The sequence below is a fragment of the Castor canadensis genome, chromosome 5, assembly GCF_047511655.1.
Source record: "Castor canadensis chromosome 5, mCasCan1.hap1v2, whole genome shotgun sequence".
Lineage (NCBI taxonomy): Eukaryota > Metazoa > Chordata > Mammalia > Rodentia > Castoridae > Castor > Castor canadensis.
In genome coordinates, this window is record NC_133390.1 from 164705302 (window position 1) to 164731531 (window position 26230).

Sequence of the window (26230 nt, forward strand, 5' to 3'; positions counted from 1 at the left end):
TTTAACTCTTCTTTTAAAAATTGAGATGAAATTCTCATAACATACATTTAATCATTTAAAGTGTACAATTTAGTGACATTTAGCACCTTCACAATGCTGTACAACACACGACAAAACCTTATCACATCAGAAGACCACCCCTTAAGAACAGTTACTAAGTAATCACTTCCTATTTCTTAATCCCACCCACCCATTGGCAATCAAGAATCTGCTTCTTATTTCCATTGGCTTGCCTGTTCTGGGTATTTCATATAAAAGGAATTTATAGTATGTGGCCTTTCATGTCTGGGTTCTTTCACTTAGTATGTTTTTGAGGTTCATTCAAGTTGTAGTATGCATTAATTAAACTTCATTTGTTTTTATGGCTAAATAATATTCCATTTATGGACATGTCACAATCTTCTTAATTCCTAACTCTGTATGTTAGTAGTTCTCAAAATATGCTCTTCAGCTTTCAATGCACATCCTTAAAACAAGTACAGTGTATGTGTGTGTGTGGGAGGTAGTAGTGGGAGGGGGAAGGGTGAATGAAGGAGATTAAGGTGAGGGTATATGGTTGATGGACTTCATATATCTATATGAAATAGAACAATGAAACCTCTTACAATTGCTTTAAGTGGGGTGAGGAGGTGGTTGAGGGGGAGAGATGATGGAGGTGATATAACTAATGTACAATATAAGCCTAATAGGAAATGTCATTATGAATCCCCCTCCCCGTATAATGAATATATCCTAATAAAAAATTTATAAAAGACATGATCTTCATACCAGCAGCATAAGCATTCTCTGTAAAATTGTTGGAAATGCAAATTCTCAGGTTTTCCACTCCATCAGACTCTGGTGGGTGGGGCTCCGAAATCTGTGTTTTAACAAGTGCCCTCTCCCCCTCATCCAGGTGATTCTGATAAATGCGCTTGTTTGAGGCCCACTGCTGTACATAGTCTCTTGGTTAAGTTCTTCTCATTTGAAGTATCTGGGCTGAATTTGTCCCCTTTTGGGATCCTGATTAATATACCTTGTCCCTTAGGTGAGATCACCTAAGGGACTTCTCTTCCTGTTGTATTTAGTTCTGGGTATACAGTGGAGTCTCAACAACTTCAGTTTCAAACGTACACATAAAGCTCTTAACTGGCTTGTAGGTTCTCTGGCAGGACAACATTCTAGTGGTTCAGCGTGGAAACTTGTTTTATAGCACATCATTTATTAGCTCGTTTCTATTTCCTACGGACTTCACAATGGGCACTTCCTGTAGCCACTCCCTATCTCCCACACCCCCATCCTCCTAAATAAACTACTTGCACTTGAATTTTCATCTCAAGGTCAGTTTCTAGGGAACCTCAACCAAGACACCACCTAATTGGCCATCCTAAAATAATGGCCAGTGTAGCTATGAGAAGAGATTTTTGGATTCAGATAACACCTGTGGTGTTACAGCCCCAAGCGTATCAAAGATGAAGATTGTCTTTGGAGTAATGGGGGTTAACAATGGAATTTATTCCTATTAAGTAACTATGTGATCCTAGTTATTTGTGAAGGAAAGCATGTGGCCCTGTGTGGGATTCACCTTGAATGTGTGTCTAACTTTGCTTGCTCTAGGTTGCTACCATGGTAACAAGAGTAATTAACATTAATTCTCTCTCTCCCTCTCTCTCTCCTTCTCTCTCTCTCTCTCTCTTTTTCTCTCCCCTTCCCTCAACCCCTGCCAACTCCAGTTCATTCTAGATTTGCTTTGATGTATGTTAGTGAACCTATTTACATTCATCTGTAGATTGATGATACCTTTTTCTGGTTTTATCAGATTCCTTGTTCCTTTGTCTGAACATCCATTTCTTTGGTGATAAAGCAATGTACTTCAAAGCTTAGTCATTTAAACGAAGTTCAGCAATTAGAAAACACAGAAGTAACGTCAACAGGGCCAGTGTTTGGTCAACTCGGAACATCTGTTTGGCCAATGGAGGCACCTTAGTTTATTGCTCTCATTAGGACTGTCAGTCAGAGGGATTGAGAGGTGCATTTCCCAGGGAGGTGCTGCATATTAAGGGCTCAGTCCTAACTCACTTTTTTTTTTTTTAACAAAGAAGGAAGTTCTCAGTTTCTGCTTATAAGTGTGTATCAATTTTCAAGAGTTATCTAAGAGACAAAGGACTAGTCATTGTTATGTTTTTATTTTGGCAGTACTGGAGTTTGAAATGAGGGCTTTGCACTCACTAGACAGACATTCTGCAACTTGAGTCACACCTCCAGCCCATTTTGCCCTGGTTGCTTTGGAGTTTGCATTTTCCTTTTTGCCCAGGCCGGCCTGGACTGGGAGGGATCCTCTCATTTTATGCTTCCTGCCATGGCTGGGATGATAGGCATGTACTATCAAGTCCAGATATTTTCTGTTTAGGTGATGTCTCACAAACTTTTTTGCCCAGGCTGGCCTGCAACTGCAATCTTCCCTATCTGATCTCAACCTCCTGCATAGCTTGGGATGACAGGTGTAGCCACTGTACTCAGCTATTGGTTGAGATGGGGGTCTCACAAAGTTTTTGCCTGGGCTGGCCTCAAACTGTGATCCTTTAGATCTTAGCCTCCCAAGTTAAGATTACAGGAGTGAGCCACCAACACCCAACAATGCTAATTATCTTTGCTAGATACTACTCACCAAAAGGAAATGGTAATGACAAATGTAGCAGGTTCTTGTGATACTCTATGCTATGTTCCATCAGCATATCTGATTTTAGACAGTTCCATATAATTCAGTTAGTGTTCCACATCAAGGTTGTGCTGTGGCATCTCCCTTTACTATTTTCTCCGAAGCTTCAGAAATGTGTTCTGCCTGCTCAGGCACAACTCATAGGTATATGAGGCGTTAGCATCCCGTGTACAACCCAGAGAGTTGGTGGACAAAATGTCCCAATCCCTTGTACTCTGATGGGATGATTCTGAGACACATTCTAAGTGAGTCTGCAGAAGATCCCCAAAGGAATTGACCATCAATTGCCCACTGAGGCAGTCAAGCTGTCCTCTTTTATTTTTTGACCTGTGGCTGACACTATGGATTATACTTTGAGTCTTATGGGAAGCAGATTCCAAGGTGGAGAGTAGCACACAGGAAATTTAACGGAAAATGCTTTGAGCATCAGGCTCTATAGAAAGGAAAAGAAGAGAGCAGGACTGCGCAGAGGCCAAAGATGAGCTGTGGTGCAGCAATGCCTCTCTGAGTGTGAGTCTGGAACTGTCCCTATTCTCGTGCTTGATGAGCACCGCAAAACTCATATTCAACATTTATTTGTTTAATCTTCATTCCTAATCCACAGTTTCAGCTCTGATCTCTAATCCAAATATCTGCTCATCCACTCAGTATCATCTGCCCATGCGATAGATTCTTGGAAACAAAAATTAGTAAGACATTGTATTAGTCAGGGCTCTTCAGAGAAGCCCAACAAATAGAATATATACAGATATATAGAAAGATTTGTTAAGATGTATTGACTTACATGACTGTGGAGACTGACAGGTCTCACAATCTACCATCTGCAAATTGGAGGCCCATGAAAACTGTTGCTATAGTTCTAGTACATTGGAGGATCAATGATGTGATTCCCAGTCTGAGCCCAAAGGCCCAAGAGAGTGTGATGTCCAAAAGCAGCAGAAGAGGGATGACTCAGCTCAAGTAGAGAGAACAAATTTGTCCTTCCCCCTTTTTTGCTCTGTCTGGGCCTTCAGCAGATTGGGTGATGCCCACTCACATTTATGAGGGCAGATTTTCTATACTCAGTCTATTGATTCAAATGCTAATATCTTCTAGAAACATCCTCCCAGACATACCAAGAAATAATTGCTTACCAACTATCTGGGCATCCCTTAGCCCAGTCAAGTTAACACATAAAATTAACCATCATAAACATGATCACTGATGTAGAGGAGTCCACAGTTTCATGGACATTGATGACCATAGAAGAAGATCATTAAAATATATTCTGACAAGTTCATGGAAATAGAGTAATTAAGACAGATTGGAATGATGGGCATATTTTGGGCAGACAGCCCAGGTCACAGTTTATAAGTTGTGATAAACATCATCAGAGACTAGATCTGAAGTATTAGAAAATTTAGTCCCAAAGGAGACAAATTTGTTCATATGATTTTTAGTATCTTAGGAACACTGGGGGTTAGCTGGTTCAATCTTTACTTGAGGTTCGGCTGTTATTTACATAATGTTTGCAAGGTAATTATCCAATCTCTGCTTAGCTCTAGCTACATCTGATGATTTTTATGTTCCCTGACTGGGATGTAGGGAGAGATGGGAGCAGTTCTTTGAGACTCTGCCCATTGACTCTGGTTTTACTAAGCATCTCTATACTTTGCATATTCCCATCCAAATGAACAAACCCTGATTTCTTTAGTCATTTAGCAAATGACATCTTGTAATCTTGTCAATTAGCTTTTGTTTTGCTCTTTCTACTTAATTTTTACTGTCAGCAGAGGGAGTTTCCTCAAATGAAAATATATAATTTTCCAATTCAAAATTCAGCAGCACCCCAGTGCTCTTCACATAAAGGACAAAATCCTTCCTTAGCATGCCCCTCAAGGTTTGAAATGTTGGCACATTCCAGTCATGGCCCTCAGTACTTCCCTTGGCAGCTGGTGTGCTTTAGAAAGTATCTTATCATGTTGATTTTGATATACCTTCTCTGCTCCCAGAATGTCACATAGATGGATCCCTCTGCCTTCAGTGTATTCCTCTGATCAACCTCCGTAAACTCTGCTCACTTTAGGCCTAAGCTTAGCAATAACTTCCTTTGGCAAGCATTCACTGAATGACTATCCACCTCTGCAGGTTAGGGGTCTATGGTAGAGCTCATTTTCCCTTTCCTTCCCTTCCCTCCCCTTCCCTCCCCTTCCCTCCTTCTTCATTTTTATTAGTATGTAATTTACATACAATAAATTGGACTAATTTTAAGTGTAATAAAATTATAAATGCATCTCCAGCATCCCAAAGGCTCCCTCATATTTCTTTATATGTATATTATCAAAGTGAGTGCTATTTGGGCCTCCATTGCCATAGATTATTGCTGCCTGCTTTGAAACTGTATAAATGGAACCATGCAGTACTCAGTTTTTTGGTTTGGCTCCTTGCACTCATACATTTTGATGCATGTGATGGCAGCTGATCATTTTTCTTTCCCTTTTTTACTCCACCATATGATCCATCGTATGGATGTATCATCATTTTTAAAGTTTTATTTTATTTTTAATTGATTTATAGGTCTGCTATTCCACTACAATTTTTTCTTTTTATTATTCTTTTTAGCACATATTAATTTTTCAAAAATAATGGGTTTCATTGAGACATTTTAATACATGCATATATGTACTTTGATCATATTTATCCCTCACTACCCTATCTTATTCCCCTCCCATCCCTTCTTTTTCCCTAATAACCCTGCTTTTACTTTTGTGTCTTCTCCCCCATTCCCAACCAGATTCCACATGAGAGAAAAAAACATGATGCTTGTCTTTCTGAGTCTGGCTCACTTCTCTTAACATGATGATCTTCAGTTCCATCTATTTTCCTATGGTTGAAGTACTCCACTGTGTATACATACTACATTTTCTTTACTATTCATCTGTGGATGAGCACCTATGCTGATACCATAACTTAGCAATTGTGAGCAGTGGCATTTTAAATATGGGTGTGCAGGCATCTTTATTGATTTTTATGGGTATGTACCCAAGAGAGATATAGCTGGATCAAATAATAGTTTCTATTTTTAGTCTTTTTGAGAGCTCTATACTAATTTCCATAGTGGATGATTTACATTCTCACCAACAGTATATAAAGGTTACTTCTCCCCTTCGCCACATTGTCACCAGCATTTGTTGTTTTTTGTTTTCATGACAATCATTCTCACTTGGATGAGATGGAATCTCAATATTCTTTTGAGGGGAGGATCCAAGATGGCAACTAGAGGGCAGAAGCAGACAGCATGAGCTCCATAAATCAAAAATTTTGCTAGAGCTACACTTGGTAGAAAAAACCCACCAAGAAGAATCAAAACTCTGTCACCCTGAACCCCCAGCCCGTACAAAGCTTCTCATGCCATGTTACACTGAGAAAACAGTAGGACACCTGCAGCACCGGATGCCAGCTCCAAACCTGCTTGGGAGATGCAGACCAACAGGTGAGCAAATAAGCAATATGCAGTATTCCTGCAGCTGCCCTTGGGATAAACCAGCATAGCCTCCTGGACAGACTGACCCCCACCCTGCAAAACAAACAAACAAACAAACAAACTGAATAATAAACAAAGACCTGAAAAGGAACACACAGCAGAGGGGGGATGGGGTGCTCTGAGTGCACCAGAGAAGGGGGGAGGGGCAAGAAGTTGATCTCCATGCGAACTTTCAGTAAACAAAGACTGAAAAGTCAGAAGGGCCAACAGTGGGCGGGTGATAAGCCATTGCCCACTGAAATAGGGCAGATAGCATTCCACAAAGCTCATCTCCTAAGACAGTGAGCAACATCCAAAGTCAAACCACGTTGCAAAGTTGAAAAACAGTCAGCAAACCAACATAACATGCTGACAGCAGAGAGCTGGCTGATGGATATCTGACCTTGCCCCAGAGAGGCAAAGAAACAAGCCCCCAATAAACCAACATGGTGAAAACCCAATTCCAAAGCAGATGGCTAGTGGGTCACAGAGCTGATCTCCAGAACCTTAGGACAAGCCACTCCTCACTGAGGGAGGAGCTGACTAAGAAGTTGCTGTTGAAAGACAGGTAAAAAAAAAAAAAAAAAACCAGTTGGAGAGTCTCCCAACCGCCTGGCAAAACTAAGACAGAACTTCTACTTAAATATCAACACCAGAACTGGATGCTGAAAGAGTAACTCCAGAATTACTAAGACTGAAATTCTATTTTTCCTGAACCTGGAATTTTTTTTTTAATGTGTTCATTTGCTTTATTCCTTGTTTGTTTGTCTACCACCTCTCCATGTTGATTTCTTTGGTTATCTCTCTTTTTTTTTCTTTCTTTGTTTTGTTAGTTTTACTATTGTAAGTTAGCTAATACTAAATTATACACAGACCAGGGACAGAAACAGCACCAAGTGGAGAGATGAGAAGACAAAAAAAGGATGGAAACCATTCTCCCCCCCAAAATAAATTAATACAGTATTCAGAAGGAAATGAGCAAAATGGAAACCCAGTTCCAGACTGACAAAACAAAGATAAACTATGCCAAGGAACCCAATGAAGCCCACAAGAACACTCTGAAAGAGGAAATCCTGCAAGTAATCACTAAGAATTTCATGGAAATGATAACAGACATGGTCAACCAAAATGTACAGGAGGCACTCAAGAAATTCCAAGACAACAGAAATAAAGAATATGAGAAGAAACAACAATAAATAAATGAACTCATAGGATCCCTAAATAAATAACAAAGTGAAACAGAGAACACCATAAATAGAGAGATAAATAAATTAAGGATGAAAATTGACAATATTAAAGAGAAAGTGATCCGTGATATGGAAAACCTCAGAAAAAAAAATGAAACAGAAGTACAAAACAAAATGGAACACCACTCCAGCAAACTAGAACAAGAGAAGACAGAATCTCAGAACTTGGAGATGAAATGTTAATTAAAGGAAAAACTGAAGAGCTATTAGTCAAACAACTCAAGACCTGTGAAAGGAATATGCAAGAATTCACCAACACCATCAAAAGACTAAACCTGAAAATCATGGGCATTGAAGAAGGAGAAGAGGTGCAAGCAAAAGGAATTTGTAATATATTCAACAAAATAATAACAGAAAATTTCCCAAATCTAGAGAAAACTATGCCCATTCAGGTACAGGAAGCCTCCAGGACACCAAACAGACTTGACCAAAATAGAACTACCCCACGACATATTATCATTAAAACAACAAGCACAGAGAATAGAGAAAGAATACTGAAGGCTGTAAGAGAGAAAAAAATGAATAACATACAAAAGTAAACCCATCAAAATCACAGCAGATTTCTCAACAGAAATCTTAAAAGCAAGAAGAACATGGAGTGAGGTCTTCTGGGCACTGAGTGAAAACAACTTCAACCTTAGGATACTCTACCCAGTAAAACTATCATTCAAAATAGATGGAACAATAAAAATCTTCCATGATAAGCAGAAACTAAAACAATATATGACCACCAAGCCATCACTATAAAAGATTCTTCAAGGAATTCTGCACACAGAAAATGAAAGCAAACGAAACCATGAAAGAACAGGCAGTACCAAGCCACAGGAGAAGAAAAGGCAAGAAAGTTGAGAGTAACATTGATTCAGCTGCACACAATCAAACTCTTAAACAACAAAGACAACTAAATGACAGGAATCACCACATACCTATCAATACTAACACTGAATGTTAACGGACTTAATTCCCTTATCAAAAGACACCATTTGGCAAACTGGATTAAAAAGGAAGATCCAACAATCTGTTGCTTACAGGAGACCCATCTCATCGACAGAAACAAGCACGGGCTTAGGTTGAAAGGCTGGAAGAAGATTTATCAAGCCAGTGGCCCCCCAAAAACAGGCAGAAGTAGCAATACTTGGACAAAGTAGACTTCAAACTTACATTGATCAAACAAGATAAAGAAGGATACTCAATATTAATAAAAGGGGAAATAGACCAAAAGACATTGGGTGCAATGTCAATGCACCCAATTTCATCAAACTTAAAAACATATATAGATTCCAATATAGTGGTAGTGGGAGACTTTAATATCCCCCTATCACCAATAATAAGTCATCCAAACAAAAAAATCAATAAAGAAATTCTAGAACCAAATCACACCATAGATCAAATGGACCTATCTAATATCTACAGAATATTTCATCCAACTTCTGCACAATATGCAGTCTTCTGAACAGCCCATGGAACTGTCTCCAAAATTAATCATATTTTAGGGCACAAAGCAAGCCTCAGCAAATATAAGAAAATAGAAACAATCCCATGTGATTAATCTAATGCATTAATCACAATACATTAAAACTAGAACTCAACAACAAAAACAACAGCAAAAGACATGCAAACAATTGGAAGCTGAACAACACATTGCTCAGTGATGAATGGGTCATTGATGAAATAAAAGAGGAAATTAAAAGTTTCCTGGAAGTTAATGAAAAGGAAAGCATGACCTACCAGAACCTATGGGACATAGCAAAGGCAGTCCTAAGAGGAAAGTTTATAGCCATGAGTACATATATTAGAAGGTCAGAAAGATCTCAAATCAATGACCTAATGCTACATTTCAAACTCCTAGAAAAACAATAACAGGCAAATTCCAAAACAAGCAGAAGGAGAGAAATAATAAAAATAAAGGCTGAAATCAATTAAATAGAAACAACAACAACAAAAACCATACAAAGAATCAATGAAACAAAAGCTGGTTCTTTGAAAAAATAAATAAGATTGACAGACCCTTGGCAAACCTGACTAAAATGAGGAGAGAAATAACCCAAATCAGTAAAATCAGAAATGCAAAAGGAGAGATAACAACAAACACCATGGAAATCCAGGAAATCATCAGAGACTACTTTGAGAACCTATATTCTAATAAATTTGAAAATCTTGAAGAAATGGGCAGATTTCTAGATACTTATGACCATCCAAAATTGAACCAAGAGGATATTAATCATCTGAACAGATCCGTAACATAAAATGAAACTGAAGGAGCAATAAAGAATCTCCCAAAAAAGAAAGGTCCAGGATCTGTTGGATTCTCTGCTGAATTCTATCAGACTTTTAAAGAACTAACACCAACCCTCCTTAAACTGTTCCATGAAGTAGAAGGGGAAGGAACACTGCCTAACTCATTTTATGAAGCCAGTATTACACTCATCCCCAAACCAGAAAATGATACCTCCAAAAAGGAGAACTATAGGCCAATCTCCTTAATGAACATCGATGCAAAAATCCTCAATAAAATAATGGCAAACTGAATCCAACAACACATCAGAAAGATCATTTACCATGACCAAGTCAGCTTCATCCCAGGAATGCAGGGGTGGTTCAACATATGCAAATCCATAAATGTAATACAGCACATTAATAGAAGCAAAGACAAAAACCACTTGATCATCTCAATAGATGCAGAAAAACATTTGACAAGATCCAACACCACTTCATGATAAAAGCTCTAAGAAAACTAGGAACAGAAGGAATGCATCTCAACAGTGTAAAGGATATATATGACAAACCTACAGCCAACATCATACTTGATGGAGAAAAACTGAAATCATTTCCCCTAAAATCAGGAAGGAGACAAGGATGCCCACTATCCCTACTCCTATTCACATAGTTCTGGAATTCCTAGCCAGAGCAATTAGGCAAGAAGAAGGAATAAAAGGAATACAAATAGGTAAAGAAACTGTCAAAATATCCCTATTTGCATACGATATGATCCTATACCTTAAAGACCCAAAAAACTCTACCCAAAAACTCCTAGACACCATAAATAGCTATAGCAAAGTGGCAGGATACAAAATAAACTTAAAAAAATAATCAGCTGTTCTCTACACCAATAACAAGCAAATTTAGAAAGAATATATGGAAATAATTCCATTCACAATAGCCTAAAAAAAAAATCAAATGCCTAAGAGTAAATTTAACACAGGATGTGAATGACCTCTACAAGGAGAATTACAAATCCCTGAAGAAAGAGATGGAAGACTACAGAGGAGGATTGGGGGGAGAGGGCGAGGCCAGGGGCCGGGAGGAGAAATGGCCCAAACAACGTATGCTCATATGAGTAAATGAATAAAAAAAAAAAGAAACAAAGATATGCCAGTGTTTCAGATGTGAAAAAAAATATTCTTTTGATTTGCATTTCCCCAGTGGCTAAAGATACATTTTTCATGTATGTATTGGCCGTCTGTACTTCTTTTGAGAACTCTCTGTCCATTTGCCCAATTATTGATTGGATTATTTGTTCTTTTGGTGTTCAATTTTTTAGTTCTTTCTTTATTTTGGATATTAATCCTTTGGCAATTTTTTTCCTCATTCTATAATATGCCTCTTACTGTTGTAATTGTTTCCTTTGCTGTGCAAAAGCTTTTTAATTTGGTGTAATCTCATTTATATTTCTTGTTCTGATTTCCTGAGCAATTTGAGTGCTATTCAGAAAGTCCTATGCCTATATCTTGGTGTTTCCCCATGTATTTGTCTAGTAGTTTCAAAGTTTTGGGTATTATAGTTTCTTTTTTCAGTGTTTTGTAGTTTTCATTGTAGAGGTCTTTCACCTTCTTCGATAGGTTTATTCCTAGATATTTTTTTTTTTGAGTCTATTGTGAATAGGATTGTTTTCCTGATTGCTTTCTCATTGTGTTTGTTACTGGTATATAGAAAAGCCACTGGTATTTTTATGCTGATTTTGTATCCTGCTACTTTGCTAATAGTGTTTATCAGAGCTAAGAATCTTCTAATGGAGCCTTTAGGGTCTTTTAATTGTAGGATATCATCTGCAAGCAGGAATAATTTGATTTCTTCTTTTCCTATTTTCATCCCTTTTATTCCCTTCTCTTGTTTTATTATTCTGGGTAAGAATTTAAACACTATAATTAATAAAAGAGTGGTGAGAGTAAACACTCTTGTTTAATTCCTGATTTTAGAGGAAATTCTTTGACTATTTCCTCATTCAGTATAATGTTGGGTATTGGTTACATAGCCTCTATGATGTTAAGGTATGATTCTTCTATTCTTAGTTTTTTTTTTCTTTCAGTTTTTATAAATTTTGCTAGTTTCTTTTTTTTTATTTATTTTTTTCTTTTATTATTCATATGCGCATACAAGGCTTGGGTCATTTCTCCCCCCTGTCCCCAACCCACTCCCTTACCACCCACTCCGCCCCCTCCCTCTCCCCCCACCCCCTCAATACCCAGCAGAAACTATTTTGCCCTTATTTCTAATTTTGTTGTAGAGAGAGTATAAGCAATAATAGGAAGGAACAAGGGTTTTTGCTGGTTGAGATAAGGATAGCTATACAGGGCATTGATTCTCATTGATTTCCTGTTAATTCTTTTTGATCTAACCTTTTCTCTAGTTCCTGGTCCCCTTTTCCTATTGGCCTCAGTTGCTTTTAAGGTATCTGCTTTAGTTTCTCTGTGTTAAGGGCAACAAATGCTAGCACTAGCTAATTTTTTAGGTGTCTTACCTATCCTCACACCTCCCTTGTGTGCTCTCGCTTTTATCATGTGCTCAAAGTCCAATCCCATTGTTGTGTTTGCCCTTGATCTAATGTCCACATATGAGGGAGAACATATGATTTTTGATCTTTTGGGCCAGGCTAACCTCACTCAGAATGATGTTCTCCAATTTCATCCATTTACCAGCGAATGATAACATTTCGTTCTTCTTCATGGCTGCATAAAATTCCATTGTGTATAGATACCACATTTTCTTAATCCATTCGTCAATGGTGGGGCATCTTTGGCTTTTCCATAACTTGGCTATTGTGAATAGTGCCACAATAAACATGGGTGTGCAGGTGCCTCTGGAGTAACCTGTGTCACAGTCTTTTGGGTATATCCCCAAGAGTGGTACTGCTGGATCAAATGGTAGATCGATGTTTAGCTTTTTAAGTAGCATCCAAATTTTTTTCCAGAGCGGTTGTACTAGTTTACATTCCCACCAACAGTGTAAGAGGGTTCCTTTTTCCCCCGCATCCTCGCCAACACCTGTTGTTGGTGGTGTTGCTGATGATGGCTATTCTAACAGGGGTGAGGTGGAATCTTAGTGTGGTTTTAATTTGCATTTCCTTTATTGCTAGAGATGGTGAGCATTTTTTCATGTGTTTTCTGGCCATTTGAATTCCTTCTTTTGAGAAAGTTCTGTTTAGTTCACTTGCCCATTTCTTTATTGGTTCATTAGTTTTGGGAGAATTTAGTTTTTTAAGTTCCCTGTATATTCTGGTTATCAGTCCTTTGATGTATAGTTGGCAAATATTTTCTCCCACTCTGTGGGTGTTCTCTTCAGTTTAGAGACCATTTCTTTTGATGAACAGAAGCTTTTTAGCTTTATGAGGTCCCATTTATCTATACTATCTCTTAGTTGCTGTGCTGCTGGGGTTTCATTGAGAAAGTTCTTACCTATACCTACTAACTCCAGAGTATTTCCTACTCTTTCCTGTATCAACTTTAGAGTTTGCGGTCTGATATTAAGATCCTTGATCCATTTTGAGTTAATCTTGGTATAGGGTGATATACATGGATCTAGTTTCAGTTTTTTGCAGACTGCTAACCAGTTTTCCCAGCAGTTTTTGTTGAAGAGGCTGCTATTTCTCCATCGTATATTTTTAGCTCCTTTGTCAAAGACAAGTTGGTTATAGTTGTGTGGCTTCATATCTGGGTCCTCTATTCTGTTCCACTGGTCTTCATGTCTGTTTTTGTGCCAGTACCATGCTGTTTTTATTGCTACTGCTTTGTAATATAGTTTGAAGTCAGGTATTGTGATACCTCCTGCATTGTTCTTTTGACTGAGTATTGCCTTGGCTATTCATGGCCTCTTGTGTTTCCATATAAATTTAACAGTAGATTTTTCAATCTCTTTTATGAATGTCATTGGAATTTTGATGGCAATTGCATTAAACATGTAGATTACTTTAGGGAGTATCGACATTTTTACTATGTTGATTCTACCAATCCATGAGCATGGGAGATCTCTCCACTTTCTATAGTCTTCCTCAGTCTTTTTCTTCATAAGTGTATAGTTTTCCTTGTAGAGGTCTTTCACATATTTTGTTAGGTTTACACCTAGGTATTTGATTTTTTTGAGGCTATTGTAAATGGAATTGTTTTCATACATTCTTTTTCAGTGTGCTCATTGTTAGTGTATAGAAATGCTAATGATTTTTCTATGTTGATTTTATATCCTGCTACCTTGCTATAGCTATTGATGATGTCTAGAAGCTTCTGAGTAGAGTTTTTTGGGTCTTTAAGGTATAGGATCATGTCTTCTGCAAATAGGGATATTTTGACAGTTTCTTTACCTATTTGTATTCCTTTTATTCCTTCTTCTTGCCTAATTGCTCTGTCTAGGAATTCCAGTACTATGTTGAATAGGAGTGGAGATAGTGGGCATCCTTGTCTGGTTCCTGATTTTAGAGGGAATGGTTTCAGTTTTTCTCCATTAAGTATAATGCTGGCTGTAGGTTTGTCATATATAGCTTTTATAATGTTGAGGAACTTTCCTTCTATTCCTAGTTTTCTTAGAGCTTGTATCATGAAATGATGTTGGATCTTATCAAAGGCTTTTTCTGCATCTATTGAGATGATCAAGTGGTTTTTGTCTTTGCTTCTGTTAATGTGGTTTATTACATTTATTGATTTTTGTATGTTGAACCACCCCAGCATCCCTGGGATGAAGCCTACTTGGTCGTGGTGAATAATCTTTTTGATGTGTTGCTGACTTCGGTTTGCCATTATTTTGTTGAGGATTTTTGCATCAATGTTCATTAAGGAGATTGGCCTATAGTTCTCCTTTTTGGAGGTGTCTTTGCCTGGTTTTGGGATAAGTGTAATACTCGCTTCATAAAATGTGTTGGCAGTTTTCCTTCCCTTTCTATTTCATGGAACAGTTTAAGGAGGGTTGCTTTCAGTTCTTCTTTAAAGTTCTGATAGAATTCAGCAGAGAATCCATTAGGTCCTGGACTTTTCTTTTTGGGGAGACTCTTGATTGCTGCTTCAATTTCACTTTGTGTTATAGGTCTATTCAGGTGATTAATTTCCTCTTGGTTCAGTTTTGGATGATCATATGTATCTAGAAATCTGTCCATTTCTTTTAGATTTTCAAATTTATTTGAATATAGGTTCTCAAAATAGTCTCTGATGATTTCCTGGACGTCCATGGTGTTTGTTGTTATCTCCTCTTTTGCATTCCTAATTCTACTAATTTGGGTTTTTTCTCTCCTCATTTTAGTCAGGTTTGCCAGGGGTCTATCAATCTTGTTTATTTTTTCAAAGAACCAACTTTTGTTTCATTAATTCTTTGTATGCTTTTTTTGGTTTCTATTTCGTTGATTTCAGCTCTTATTTTTATTATTTCTCTCCTTCTATTTGTTTTGGGATTTGCTTGTTCTTGTTTTTCTAGGAGTTTGAGATGTATCATTAGGTCATTGATTTGGGATCTTTCAGTCTTTTTAATATATGCACTCATGGCTATAAACTTTCCTCTCAGGACTGCCTTAGCTGTGTCCCACAGGTTCCAGTAGGTTGTGTTTTCATTTTCATTGACTTCCAGGAACTTTTTAATTTCCTCTTTTATTTCATCAATGATCCATTCTTCATTAAGTAATGAGTTATTTAGTTTCCAGCTGTTTGCATATTTTTTGTCTTTACTTTTGTTGTTTTCTACTTTTACTGCATTGTGATCAGATAGTATGCACGGTATAATTTCTATTTTCTTATATTTGCTGAGACTTGCTTTGTGCCCTAGGATATGCTCTATTTTGGAGAAGGTTCCATGGGCTGCTGAGAAGAATGTATATTGTGTAGAGGTTGGATGAAATGTTCTGTAGACATCTACTAGGTCCATTTGATCTATTGCATATTTTAGATCTTGGATTTCTTTATTGAGTTTTTGTTTGGATGACCTATCTATTGATGCTAATGGGGTGTTAAAGTCTCCCACAACCACTGTGTTGGTTTTTATATATGCTTTTAGGTCTTTCAGGGTATGTTTGATGAAATTGTGTGTGTTGACATTGTGTGCATACAGATTGATGATTATTATTTTCTTTTGGTCTATTTCCCCTTTTATTAGTATGGAATGTCCTTCTTTATCTCGTTTCTGAACTTGTTGTTTTAATGATGATATGTCGTGGAATAGTTCTATTTTGATCTGGTCTGTTTGGTGTCCTGGAGTCCTCTTGCATCTGTGTGGGAATATCTTTCTCTAGATTTGGGAAATTTTCTGTTATTATTTTGTTGAATATATTACGCATTCCCTTCTCTTGCACCTCTTCTCCTTCTTCAATGCCCATGATTCTCAAGTTTGGTCTTTTGATGGAGTCAGTGAGTTCTTGCATTTTCTTTTCACAGGTCTTGAGTTGTTTAATTAATAGTTTTTCCTTTAATTACCGTTTCATCTTCAAGTTCTGAGATTCTATCTTCTGTTTGTTCTATTCTGCTGGATTGGCCTTCCATTTTGTTTTGCAGTTCTGTTTCGTTCTTTTTTCTGAGGTTTTCCATATCCTGGCTGTTTTCCTCTTTAATGTTGTCTATTTTTGTCCTGAGTTCATTTATCCGTTTATTCATTGTGTTCTCTCTTTCACTTTGGTGTTTATACAGTGCTTCTATGGTTTCCTTTATTTCTTCTTTTGCTTTTTCAAATTTTCTATTTTTGTTGTCTTGGAATTTCTTGAGTGTCTCCTGTACATTTTGGTTGACCCTATCCAGTATCATCTCTATAAAATTCTCATTGAGTACTTGTAGTATATCTTCTTTTAAATTATTCTTGTGGGCTTCATTGGGTCCTTTGGCATAGTTTATCCTCATTTTGTTGGAGTCTGGATCTGAGTATCTGTTCTCTTCATTCCCCTCTGGTTCCTGTACTAATTTTTTGCTGTGGGGAAACTGGTTTCCCTGTTTTTTCTGTCTTCCCGTCATTGTCTTTGGTGTTGTTACTGTCCCTGTACTGTGTGCAATTAAGTATTTTCTAGCTTGTAATAATAACAATGGTAATATTTAGAATGGAAGGGTGAGCTGAGATGGAAAGCAAGAAGTTAAACTATTCTTAGTTTTGTTCAGGGCTTTTTATCATGAAGGGATGTTGAGTTTTGTCAAAGTTATTTTCTGCATTTATTGAGATGAGCATATGAATTTTGTCCCTGATTCTTTTTTATGTGCTGTCTTGATTTGCATATGTTGAACTTTCCTTGTATCCTTGGAATGAAACAAACTTAATCCTGGTGTATGATCCCTTAAATGTGTTTTTAAATTCTGTTTGTAAATATTTTACTGAGGATTTTTGCATCAATGTTCATCAGGATATTGGTCTATAGTTCTGTGTGTGTGTGTATGTATTTGTGTCCCCTTATTTGGCTTTGGTAGCAGTGTAATACTGGCTCTGTAGAATGAGTTTGGAAACATTTAATTCTATTTTGTGGGTTAATTTGAGGAGCATTTTTGTTAGTTCTTTTTTAAATGCCTGGTAGAGTTCAGCAGTGAATCTGTCCAGCCCCGGGGTTTTCTTTGTTGGGAGACTTTTTATTATTGCTTCAATCTCATTGATTGTTATTGATATATTTAGTTTTTTAAAAATATTATCTTTGTTCACTTTGGTAGTTCATATGTGCCTAGAAATTTATCCATTTCTTAGAGATTTTCCAGTTTATCAGAAAACACATTTTCAAACTCTTCCCTAATGATCTTTTGGATTTCAGTGGCATCTGTTGTAATATCCTCTTTTTCATCTCTAATTTTATTAATATGGTCTTCTCTCTCTTTGTTTTTTTTTCTCCAGTTTTTGGTGGTGCTAGGGTTCTAAACCATGGCATCATGTGTCATAGGGAAGTGTGCTGTAAGTGAACTACACCTTCTTCCCTCCTTTTGGTTAGTTTGGCTAAGAGCTTGTCAATCTTGTTTCTTTTCAAAAAACCAACTCTTTCATCAACAATTTGTACTATTCTTTTAATCTCCATTTCATTAATTTAAGCTCTGATATTTATTATTTCTTTCCAGATGCTAATTTTGGGTTTTGCTTGTTCTTATTTTTTTAAAACTATTTGATATTTTCATTATTTTTTTAAATGTAGGCATTGGTAGCTATTAACTTCTCTCCTGTAACTGCCTTTGTTATATTGCATAGGTTCTCCTAAGCTGTGTTTTCATTCTCAAATGGTTTTAGTATTTTAAAAATTTCCTCCCTAATTTCTTCAATGACCTAGTGATCATTCAAAATTGTATTGTTTAATCTGCATGTGTTTGTATAGTTCTCTGATCTGCAGGGGACATAAATGAGAGTGAAAACTAAATTTTAATGGTTGGAACCAATTAACATCTAGAGATTGCTTGTTACTACAGTAAAAATTGTCTAAGCCGACTGATACAATGCCTCTCCTTGTGTTCTCATAGCACCTTCTACTTCCCTTATTAGAAGTGGCATAAATCTCAATGAAGTCTTAACTTTCTTCCTATTTACCCCTTCTACTATATCCTAGTCTATATGAGTGGAGACTATACCTCTTGATCATCATTGTAAAACTGGCACCTAGTACTTTGATGAGTAAATGGTAGGTTTTCAACACATATTCATTCAATTTTAACCTTTCATCAGTTTTCCTAGATATGCTCCCCACAGTGGATAGCTTGGAATGGAATACCATTTCCCTTTGTCTTTAAACTTTGACAATTTGATTATAATATGTTTTGGTATGAGACTCTGGATTCATCTTAGCACCATTTCCAAGTATTTTCTGATTGGTAAGGAGAAAGTAATAGCTTTAATCTCCATTTCTATGGACACACTACTTTTAATGATGTGACTCAAGGTGGTTTTAGCCTGTTTGACAGTGACATCTCACGTTGGCTCATGATGACTTCACTGTTCACTCAAACTCTGAAATTTCTACTTATGACACTGCTGCTAAGCTTCTAAGCCAGTTTTCCCATCTTGAGTTGGTACCCAGTTGAATTTATTGATCATCATATTTCTTTATCAATAGCCCTCTCTCACCTGTCTCTGAGTCTGGGTATGCTTGTTTGTTTATGTATTTTAACCATGCATTCCTCACTGCTTTCTCATTTCCCAGATCTGGTTGTTCTATCTCACCCTGTCCAGTTCACTCCAGTTCAAATCTTATCACAGACCTCTGTCCACTTCAGATCGACAAAGACATTTATCAGCTTTCAGCAAACTGAACTTCATTGTGCTGGAATACAAAGGTGCCAGAATGAGAAATGGCTTGGAAAAAATTAGCACTTACAATTTCAAGCTAATGCCATTGTAACTTTTGATTAAAGAATCATAGTTGAGGACTCTAATTTAGTTGATTTGTCAATGTTCTTTATATATTCTGTGTTGATTCTCTTTGTTGTTTATATGTATTATAAATACTTTTCTCATTTTTGGCCTTGTCACTTTGCTTATACATATTTTTATACCAAAAGTTTAAATTTAATTTGGCAATCTTTCCTTAACAGTTTGTGCTTTTTAATCTCTTGTTTAAGGAATTCACCCCAACCATGACTCACAAAGTATATGTGTGCTTCCAAAATTTTTTTTTTGTATTTAAGTCTCTAAATAATCAAAATTTTAGATTATGTGTGGAAAAGGGCAAGGAGATAAGCTTATTTTTTCCATACAGAAATGAAATTGTTCCTAAAATATTGAATAGCTTTCTGGATATGTAATGCTCTAACATACTTCATTGTCTCTAAAGCAGGTTTGCTTCTAGGCTCTTTATTCTGCTCAAGGGACTATGTATGGTTTTATTTCTGTAGCAAAACCCTATTGCTCCAGTTACTATAGCTTAAGATTATCTTTCTTATCTTTTAAGGTAAGTCTATTCTGCTTGTTTCTTTTTTTTTTCAGAATTGTCTGGGCTATTCTTGGAATTTTGCTCTTGCATGTGAATTTTGGAATTAACACAAATTCCATGAAAGTTTCTATTTGGGTATACTGATTGGAATGGTATGGAATTTAAGGGGTAGTTTGTAGAGGATTGGCATAATTTCTACAAATGTTCCTTCCTATCTAGAGTATAATTTACCATTTATTCAGCTCTGCAAAAAGTATTTGAACAACATAAAGCCCCAGAGATTTTTATTATTACTTTTAGATTTACTCCCAATTGCTTTCTATCTTTTGATTAATGCAAATAGTTTTGAAAATTATCTATACATTTTCTAATTGATTATATTTGTTATATAAATATAACTTTTGGGATTTTTAAAAATGTTGAATTTAAAAAATTCAAGTACAATGTCTCATTTTTTCCAGTAGTTTTTATACTCTGAGATTTCAGGGTAGCAATCATATTCTAGACAAATAGCAATGAAGCTTCCAACCCTCGTACTACACTTTTTTTTTTAAACTATTGAATTGACTAGGATTTTCAGGATAACAGAAGGTATAGCAGTGTATTTTCATGTTGTTTCAAATTTTAATGGAAAGTCTCTTGAAGCTTAACCATGAAGTACAGACAGTCCTCAACAGACTTTGACTTATGATTTTCATTTTTTTGACTTTACAATGGTGCAAAACAATGTGCATTCAGTAGAAATTCTACTTTGAATTTTCACCTTTTTTTGGACTAGATATATGTGTTATAATACTCTCTCATGATGCTGGGCAGTGGTGGTGAGTTAATGCCATTACAAGTTGAAGAAAATATGTATTATATTTATTATAGCTTTTATTATAATTTAAGGTACATTTTTTAGGTTAAAAACCTATTGCTTATTTGCTATAGTTACATAAAGAGCTGTTGAATTTCATTGAACATTTTATACAACTATTGAGATAATAATGTTTTTACCTTTTAATACATCAATGTGTTCTATCTTCTAACCAGGCTGGTATAAATTCCTGACATAAATTCTGTTTAGCGATATTTAGTAATTAAAAAAATTAGATTCAATGGGCTATTTTGTTTAGGATGTTGACATTAATACTTGTAAATGAAATTGGTCTATATTTTCCTTAAGCTATCTGGGAAAGTTAGTTTCATGCCCTTTGTTAAATTTGACCAGGAGATATACTTGAACTGAGTTTGTAGAAGTCACTCTGTGTCTATCTCAAGCAGAGGTTTTAGGAGGCATTATAATTATAATTATAATTATTGTACTAATTCTCTGATTCTTTCTGTCTGCCATAACAATAGGCACGTTCCAGCTAGAGGATAGTCCTTTAGCCTGGACTTTTGACTGAGGAAAAACACAGAACAGAGTTGAGTTTGGGTCACAACTTCAGCTGACCTGCAGCCCCTATATAATACAATTAAGGATAAATCTTTGTTTTTTTCTAAGCCACTGAAGTTTTCAGGTTGTCAACACAGTAAAGTTGACTAGTTAACTATCAATATTTGCCTTTAAGAATTAAGGTTAGTTGGGTGTTGTGGCTCAAGCCTGTAATCCCACCTACTCAGGAGGCAGAGAATGGGAGGATCACAGTTTGAGGCCAGCCCAGGCAAAAAGTTAGAGACTCTATTTGAAAAATAACTAAAGTGAAAAAAAAGGACTGGGTGTATGACTCAAGTACTAGAGTGCCTGCCTAGAAATTGCAAGGCCCTGAGTTCAAACCCCAGTACCACACACACACAAAAAAAACATTAATGTAGTCTCATAAAATGAATGAGTATCTTCCTCTTTCCTTTTCCCTGAATGAAGTTGTGTATTAAAGAAATAATCTGTTCCTCAAATGTTTGGCAAAGTTTTATTGTAAAACTGTGGGGTTTTTTTTTTTTTTGAGTGGAGAAGAATTTTGACAAAAGATTCAATTTGAAAATAGTTCTTAACATATTTAAGTTTTCTATTTTTTCCTTGCATCCATTTTGGTAATTTATATTTTTGTAGTAAAGTTCTCCTTGTAATTGTGTTTTATGCCAACATAAAGTTGTCTGTAATAATCTCTTCTGATAAAAGAACAAACTTTTGCTGTACTTTAATTGTGCTCTAATGGGAATATTATTTGTTCCTTTTCTCTCTTTCTAGATAAAAAATTTAAACAAGTTTTTCTCCATAATTAGTACTTTTATAGAACCTGATTATTCAAAAATTCTGTTAAGTTTTGTCAAAAACTTCTTGTTAAAGCTTCTTTTTCATATTTCATAATTTATGCTCTTATTTTAATTTTCTCCTCACTATTTGTTGAGTTTTCTTTCTAGGTTTAAAGTTGAATATATAATTGCTTTATTCTCAATATTTCTTATATTAGTTAGTGATCATCATAGAGTTGACTGCATATGGCATTGGTCCCTAATAGCAATAGCTTTAAATATGTTGAAAATTTATTTTTCTTATTCATGAAAATTTAGAGGGCAGGAAATGCAGGGCTGGTATGGTGACTGCACTTTGCAAAAATCTTAGAGTTAGAATTCTTCTATTTTCTGGTTTATAGGATTGCTCTTTTCTGCCAGACACAGGGCAATTCATCTTTTTGCCTATGTCCCAGAAAGCATGAAAGAGGAAGTAGATAAGAAGGGTTTCCCTCATGTGAACTAAACAGAACTTTCTCAAAAGAAGAAATTCAAATGGCCAGAAAACACATGAAAAAATGCTCACCATCTCTAGCAATAAAGGAAATGCAAATTAAAACCACACTAAGATTCCACCTCACCCCTGTTAGAATAGCCATCATCAGCAACACCACCAACAACAGGTGTTGGCGAGGATGCGGGGAAAAAGGAACCCTCTTACACTGTTGGTGGGAATGTAGACTAGTACAACCACTCTGGAAAAAAATTTGGAGGTTACTTAAAAAGCTGGACATCGATCTACCATTTGATCCAGCAATACCACTCTTGGGGATATACCCAAAAGACTGTTACTCCAGAGGCACCTGCACATCCATGTTTATTGCGGCACTATTCACAATAGCCAAGTTATGGAAACAGCCAAGATGCCCCAGCACTGACGAATGGATTAAGAAAATGTGGTATCTATACACAATGGAATTTTATGCAGCCATGAAGAAGAACGAAATGTTATCATTCGCTGGTAAATGGATGGAATTGGAGAACATCATTCTGAGTGAGGTTAGCCTGGCCCAAAAGACCAAAAATCGTATGTTCTCCCTCATATGTGGACATTAGATCAAGGGCAAACACAACAAGGGGATTGGACTTTGAGCAATGATAAAAGCGAGAGCACACAAGGGAGGGGTGAGGATAGGTAAGACACCTAAAAAACTAGCTAGCATTTGTTGCCCTTAATGCAGAGAAACTAAAGCAGATACCTTAAAGCAACTGAGGCCAATAGGAAAAGGGGACCAGGAACTAGAGAAAAGGTTAGATCAAAAAGAATTAACCTAGAAGGTAACACCCACGCACAGGAAATCAATGTGAGTCAATGCCCTGTATAGCTATCCTTCTCAACCAGCAAAACCCCTTGTTCCTTCCTATTATTGCTTATACTCTCTCTACAACAAAATTAGAGATAAGGGCAAAATAGTTTCTGCTGGGTATTGGGGGGGGGAGCGGGAGGGGGTGGAGTGGGTGGTAAGGGAGGGGGTGGGGGCAGGGGGGAGAAATGAACCAAGCCTTGTATGCACATATGAATAATAAAAGAAAAATGAAAAAAAAAAAAAAAAAAAGAAGGGTTTCCCTCCCCTAAAGACATGACCTGGAAGTTACATATATCACTTCAGCTGTTATCCCATTGGCAATAAGTCACTTCCACAGTTACACACGAGAGAATGACATTTTAGTTTTTATTCTGAGAAGCCATATATATAAGCTAAAAATGAAGGATTCCATTACCATGGGTAACATGGACAATGAATACTGGGGACAACTGGCAGTCTCTGTCACAGTCCAACTCTTTGGTACCAAACATCCATGCATAGCCATCTTCCCAATCATTGTTACACCAAAGGAGATATGTTTAAAATTCCTTGTAGTTACTGAAACCAGTTCGAAATCTAGGTTCTCCTGGGCAATGTGTGGTACTCTTCATTAGCTCTAGATGTAACTCCTCATGATTCAGGTACCTAAAATGTAAAAGGTAAGTTTTCTGCCTCTTATGTGCATGGTACACAATGATGAAGTAGGAACAGGAAAGCAGCAGTAACAAGTACCATTTAGACAGAGGGGAAGTGAAATACAATGACTGGAGGTGACAATGGTTAAACCCTATTGCCATCTAGCAGCCTCTAACTCTGCCTCCTGGAGGAACTCTTCAGTTTGCCATCCTTGAGGTCTCTGGTGTTACCATTTTTATATTCTTTCTCATCCACTATGCTTTCTGGTCACACCTAAAGTAGGCCTTACAGAAAAAGTTCTTAAAGGTGAAATGTAAGAACTATCTTAAGAACTTAATCAACACAATATCGTAAGAAAATATGAAACATGTAGCTAAAGTCCTCCTTGTGGATAGAAAAGTTTTTAGAGTCCTTGCTGGTCCACGTCAAGTCAACTTTTTGTCAAGCATAAACAGCTATCTCTTTAGTTTAAAAGTAGATTTTTGTGCTTGAAGAGTCTCATGTTATTCTTTAAAATTCACTCTAGGTCTTACTCATTACCCTGTCTCTCAATTTAGTGACAACTAACTAGTTGCATCTGAAACAAACACTTGGAAGGGCAAGACAATTCCATTAAGTGAATCTTATCCAGACTGTCTTCAATTTTCTGGCAAGAATATTTTCTAAAATAAGGTATGAATAAAGTCTTAGGGCCATAGCATTATCTCCTGCCAAGTTCGGAAATACAGAGCTATCATTCTTAATTTTAGGGGTATAGAAGCAATTGGATTTTTCAACCTGAGAGGTCCAAAATGAGCAGACTCCTGGTCAGCTTTGATTACAAACCACAGGCAGAGAGTACTTTAGTCCTGGATTTCTTACCATCTCTGTTAGCACCCTGCCTAGTTTTTAGAAAAAAGTTTAAAAATTATTATTCATTGAGAAATGAAAAGTTGTCTATCTGTTTTGCTATATCTACACATTGCACAATGGCTAAATCAAACTAATTATATGCCTTACTTCTTACTTAAAACGTACTCTTAGCAATTTTTAATAATACAATACATTGTTAGTAACTGTAGTCACAATGTTGTATGATATATCTCTTGAATGCATTCCTTCTGACTAACTGAAATTTTGTACTCTTTGACCAACACTTCTCCAATGCCTCTCCCTTACCCCATTCCTTGGTAACCTCATTCTACTCTCTGCTCCTTTGAGTTCTACTTTTATAGATTCCACATAGAAGCAAGATTGTGCTGTATTTATCTTTCTGTGCGTGACGTATTTCACTTAACACAATGTCCTCCAGGTTCTTGATTTTGTATATCTTCTTTGGAATTTTGTTGAAAGTCACAAGAAACAGCCACACAAACCAACATACTCTCTGTATTATATATACACACCCCCCAGCACTTGAATCTCAATAAATATGTGTTCTGTCTTTCAAAGGAGAATATTATTGTTTTGCCAAATGCTTCATCACTACATAACCAAGACTACTAACTTTTCAACCTATAATAGCTGAGCCAATGCTGCCCATCACCCAGCCAATATTCCACTGGTATATGTTTGCTTGTCTATTACGTTCACCACTTCACTTTAAGGTACAAATTTTAGGTGTGTCTGTGTTTAATAGAAATAGTAACTTCAGCAAGAAAATGTTTATTTCTCATGTAAAATACTAAGAAGCAGGTAGTCTGAGCTTACTAGAAGGAGGATGTACTCCAAGACACCTTTAGACACTTAGGATCCTTCTGTAATTTTGCCCTACTTTCTTTAAGGTGTTGCCCTTATTCTTTTGATTCTAGAAGCACTGAAAGTCTCTGCTTTGCCTGAGACTTTCCTGGTTTAGATAAGACACATGTATTGGCAGTTATAGACAGATTTGCATGTTGGTCACTATTTTGTTTCTGTCCCAACTGGAAACACTAAAATTTAATTCTGTGCTAACCACTTAGAGTTAGCATCAGATCCTACAAGGTAAGAGTTTAGGCTCCTACAAATTAAGGGTTCAGTCTTCCACTGTCCATACTTCAGACACTAACCTCAAGTGGGGTCCCCATGCTACTCATACTCCTAACCAGTGGCTATCCATCTCAGAGTTACATCTCCCCTCAAGTTTGATAATTTGCTAGGACAATTTACAGAAACTACGGAAAGAGCTAAACTTATGATTACAATTCTGTTATAAAGGACGCACACACATGGAAGTATGAGTCATGGCATGTTGTCCTCTCCTCATACCAATGGGTGCAACCATCAGGCAGCTTCTCTGAGCTATGCTGTGCAGAGTTTTTTTGGGGGGATTTATTACACAGGCATGGTTGATTAAATCATTGACCATGGCATTGAACTCAGTCTCTGGCCTTCTCTTTCCTTTCCAGGGATTGATTTTCTGAAAGTGTCAGCTCTCTAAATGCATGCTTACTCTTTCTATTAACCAGTCCCTGTCCTAAAGCTGCCTAGGTTCCCACTATGAGTCACCTTGCTAGCATAATAGAGATACACTTATCACTCAGTAAATTCCCAGAGTTTTTGAAACTCTGTTCCAGGAACTTGAGATAAACACTAGACAAATTA